Raw genomic sequence first — 5,319 nt, 5'->3', positions numbered from 1 at the left:
TATTATTGTTGTAAATTTTTATGTATATATTTTTATGTACGTTTCCTAATATTTTCTTTTATTGTAGATATTATTATTATTATTATTACATACTTTTATTATATGCATATATATATATATGTATTTTTATGTACATATTATTATTTTATATTATTATTACCAAATATATAATTTTTCCTATTTTATTATTAGTACATGATTTGTTTTTATTTTGTAAATATCATTATTATTGTTATTCTAATATTCTAGTATTCCATGTTAATATTTTTCATTAATGATATCATTTTTTTGCGTCCTTTATCTATTTTAATTTCTCACTTTAAGAATATTTTTCTCATGTTTCAATTAATTTAAAAAATAAGGCAATGTACCGATTTAATATTAAGCCATCGATTTCATCGCTATGTTGGGTGAAATTAAATCGACTTGTGTTAAAAAGCAGGACACCCTTTCTAAAAAATCGAAAACTAAAATTCTCATTTTTCAATCGGATCACGATTAAATATTATATTGAACTCGTATTTTTGAAAATCAAGGCAACACATGTTTATGAGATACCAATTTTGGGCGTCGCGAGGTGCTAATACCTTCCTCATGGCAGAATCGACTCGAACCCCAATTTTCTCTAGACTTTCACGTAGACCTAAATTTGGCCTTCTTTTTGTTTTAAAATAATTTTATTAGGTGTCCGATCACACCTATAAAAAAGGATCGGTGGCGACTCCCTTTGTTAATAAAATCGAAAGTTGGTTTTCAAATGTTTAATAAATCGCCACAATTAGCGACCAAGCGAAACGAAAAACTTTTACGTCGCTCCAGCTGGCGACTCCACTGGGGACCTCCATTTTTGAGAGTCGAGTTGAATTAAACGCGTGTTGTCAAAATTTTTAAATTTTCGTGTTCAAATTAATATTTAATCATGATCCTTAAGTTTTGTTTTCGAAAAAATCATACATACGTATCTCCTAATTTGTTTTATCTTTCATTTTAGTTTTGTAGTTTTAAAATAAATGGAAGGATTGCAAGTTTCTCCTACACACCGTGCACTTGCATTTTGCATAACATAAGCTCTCTACCCGGGCTCTGTCTGTTTAAGTGAAAGTAAATGCTATGCCTTCGTGAGTTAACTCGTCCCTCCGCAGATCTAGTGAATACTTTGGGTTACATATGACTTATGCTTTCGTGAGTTAACTTGTCCCTCGCATAGGCATAAGTAAATGTAATCCTCGAATTGAACTCGTGAGCTGTGATGGGTTATGACCGAGGCTTCGTGCTAATCTAAGCAGATGATAGTACGAGCAATTCGAGTACTGTCTAGAACCAAAGCGCATATAGTGAACCATACGAGCCACCCAACTAGAGCCATGCCGAACCTCCGCTCGTTTAGTAGTCACCGAAATAAGTACACGGAAAAGCACATCTTACCTTCTATTTCTTTTACATTTGTGCTTTCTAAGTAAGGGAATCGAGTCCTTTGGACCAAGTAGCTTAATTTGTTAGATTTTCCACAGTTTTCTCTGTTTATATGTGTTGCGCTAACCAAGGTCGTTTATGCGTATTTTTATTTTTCATCATGCATCGAAGGCATCTTGTTAGGAAGGTGTTGATTAGAGATTGGTTACCAAAAACGGGTTTCTAATGGAGGAGTCAATTATACGAGTGACAGAGACGTTGTGTAATACTCCTTTGATTAAGGAAATGCAACAAGAAACGAGAGACCTAATGGTGAGATCTCGAGAGGAATCACTCGAGCAAAGAGATCGAGATGGCCAAAATGATGGAGATGATGACAAATTTGGTCAAAGGAAAAGGACCGTCAGTGAGAACCCGATGTTATAGAACCTCGGTCAAGAATTCACCACGATCGGGATCCACTCTATCCCCGGATTCACTCCACCACCCGCATATACAACACAAAGAGGGTATACTCAAGGGAACCCACGGTCTTGGAACAACGACCTATGCCACTGCTCCACCCACTAATGGGGCAAGGAATATTTGTGTTGAACCCGGGGCAAGCCTGCCGATCCACTAGTTCCAGATCTGGGCGACCAAACAGAGGTAGCCAAGTTGAAATTAGATAATCATGATGCAAAATATAGAAGTCTAGAGGAAAGACTCAAAGCAATAGAATGCACTGAAGTCTTCTCCGCACTAGGTGCCAAAGAACTCAGTTTGGTACCTGATCTAATCTTGCCTCCGAAATTCAAGGCGCCTGATTTTGAGAAATATGATGGGACAAGGTGCCCAAAAGCACATCTTATTATGTTCTGTCGAAAAATGACCGGTTATGTGAACGAGGATAAACTACTCATACATTGCTTTCAAGATAGTCTAACAGGGTCAGCTATTCGGTGGTACAATCAACTTAGTAGAGAAAAGATTCGATCCTGGAAGGACTTGACGTCAGCATTTTGCGAGCAGTACAAGCATGTATCGGGTATGGTGCCAGACCGTATGACCTTGCAAATGATGGAGAAAAAGCCATCAGAGACTTTTAGGCGGTAGATTGAGAGATGGAGAGACGTCTCAGCTCAAGTGGAACCCCCACTAACAAAAACAGAGATAACCGTTCTCTTTATCAATACTTTAAAGGCACCGTTTTATGACAAATTAGTGAGAAGTGCCACGAAGAATTTCGCAGATATTGTAATATCCGATGAACTCATAGAGAATGCCGTCAAGAGCGGTAGAATGGAAGGATCAGAAGGCTCAAGAAAAGCAGCACCCGTAAGGAAGAAAGAGCCAGAAGCCCACATGGTGGGAACTGAGAGTTGTTACATTCCCAATTCGTATCCTAACCAACCCCGACCTCGAAATTACCCACCTCCGAATTTCCATTATCCTTCTCAAACCCCTTACTACCAAACACCGCCTCTTTACTCTTCCTACCCTATATACGCCACGAATAACCAAAGACCCGTCACCACATTCCCAAAAAACACGGTACCTGCTCAAAGCCAGCCTAGAAATGAACCAAGACCAGCAAGGCCCAATCCCGAGAGACAGCAATTCACCCCTATTCCTGTGTCGTACGAGGAACTGTACCCAAAACTTCTGGAGAAGCAATTAATATCTCCCCATTACATGGCACCCCTTAAACCTCCATACCCGAAATGGTACGATCCAAATGCTAGTTGTGCATACCATGCCGAGAACCAGGGGCACTCTACGAAAAACTGCCTAGCCTTCAAAAGGAGAGTTCAAGGACTTATCGATGCGGGTATTCTCGCGATTTGATGACACCGGCGGTACATCAGGAACCCATTCCCAAACCACGCCGAAAGGAATGTGAGCGATGGGAGAGGAGGACAAACGACAAAGTAGAAGACGAGTTTACGAAATAAGAACACCTCTGCGAAAATCAGGAGGTGCTAGTTGAAAAGGGTTCGCTTTGTCATCTTAATGAGTATTCGAGGAAGGAATACAAAAGATCCAAGTTTTTGCGAATTCCATAGTATTGAGAGGCACGATATTCAATCCTGCAAAGAGTTCAGGAGATTACTGCAAAATATGATGGACAATAAGGAGATTGGGATTTTTTATAAAGGCGAAGAGGCCAATGAGAAAGAAGTATGTACCTCCGACAATCAATCGTCAGGTTGTCCGTATAGCGCCGACCGACCGTTAATAATTTATTATGACGCGAAGAAGGAACCAGTGAAACCAAAAGTGATAATCAAGGTACCATCTCCTTTCCCCTATAAGGACAATAAAGCAGTACCATGGAAATATGACGTTAATATCGTCACACCTGAAGATGAAAAACCCAAAGCCATGACTAGAAGCGTTGGGGAAGTAGGTCATTTCACTCGTAGCGGAAGATGTTATTCAAAAGAGGTCGAATCAGTAAAGAACAGTGACTTGAAACAGAAAGGAAAAGCACCGATGCATGTGACTGAAGATGAGTATGAAACTGTGCCTGAACAAGAAGCTAAAAAGCCTATGGACGAGGAAGAAGCACAGGAATTTTTAAAATTTATCAAGCACAGTGAGTACAACGTGGAAGAACAATTTAGTAAACAGCCAGCGCGAATCTCGGTATTATCTTTGCTGTTGAATTCAGAACCACACCGGAACGCTCTGCTGAAAGTGTTAAATCAAGCTTATGTGGCAAACAATGAATCCGTTGAAAAACTGGATAGGTGGGTGAACAACTTGAATGCGGATAATTTCATTTCTTTTAATGATGATGAAATACCGCCCAATGGTAGAGGCTCAGTGAAAGCATTGCATATCATAACCCGTTGTAAGGGCTATATAATACCGAATGTGCTCATCAACAATGGATCGGCACTCAATGTCATGCCTTTAGCTACACTTTCCAGGATTCCGATGGATTTGTCCTATCTAAGGCATTGCCATTCTGATAAGGGCATTCGATGGAACAAGGCGAAGTTATGGGAAAAATTGAGATCCCTTTAGAAGTGGGTCCCTACATATACGATGTTGAGTTTCAAGTCATGGACATTACACCATCATACAATTGTCTCTTGGGAAGACCTTGGATTCATTCTGCTGGAACGGTCCCATCATCCCTTCATCAAAAGGTGAAATTCATCATGGATGGCTGTTTGGTCACTGTCGATGGAGAAGAAGACATTGTAGCATCTATTTCTGCCGACGCACCATATATTGAAGTGAGTAAAGATGCTATGGAATGTTTCTTCCGATCTCTTGAATTTGTCAATGCCCCATTTGTCGCTGAGGGAAACAGAATTCCCGAGCCAAAACTGTCGAGAAATACCAAGATGGGTGTCAAGTTGACTGTAGGAAAGGGAGCCCGAGCAAAGAAAGGTTTGGGAAGGTACCTGCAAGGAATAGTCAGGGCCCTAAAGCCAGTGCACCACAAGGCCCGATACGGTTTGGGGTTCCAGCCGGACATGCGTCAAAGAAGAAAACAGTGGAAGAAGGATCAGGAGAGAAGGATCGCGAGAACTTTGGGCCGAGAAATAGAATGGGAGCCCATAACATACCCTCCTTTGTCAAAAACATTTACATCTGCAGGAATGATATACCCCAGACGGGATAATATACAAAGCATCTTTGTTATTAATTGAAAGGGTCTTGAATGTCGATATAAATGTCATTGACAAAGAAGCTAACGCAAGTAAAGACGTCTCAAGGATACGCCCTTGTCCCTTAGGTTTCAAGTTGAACAATTGGACTACCGAGGATCTTCTTGTAGTTTATAAGTCTTTAGAGTAATGCTCAAACGTTAACATTCTGTTATGTCCTTAGATATAATAGAATTCTTTTGTAAGAACCTGCATTCGCTCTTTATCATTCAAATGAATATCAATGAAGATGCATTTCGTC

The sequence above is a fragment of the Gossypium arboreum genome, chromosome 12 (assembly GCF_025698485.1).
Source record: "Gossypium arboreum isolate Shixiya-1 chromosome 12, ASM2569848v2, whole genome shotgun sequence".
NCBI lineage: Eukaryota > Viridiplantae > Streptophyta > Magnoliopsida > Malvales > Malvaceae > Gossypium > Gossypium arboreum.
Note: the sequence above shows the minus strand (reverse complement) of the source record.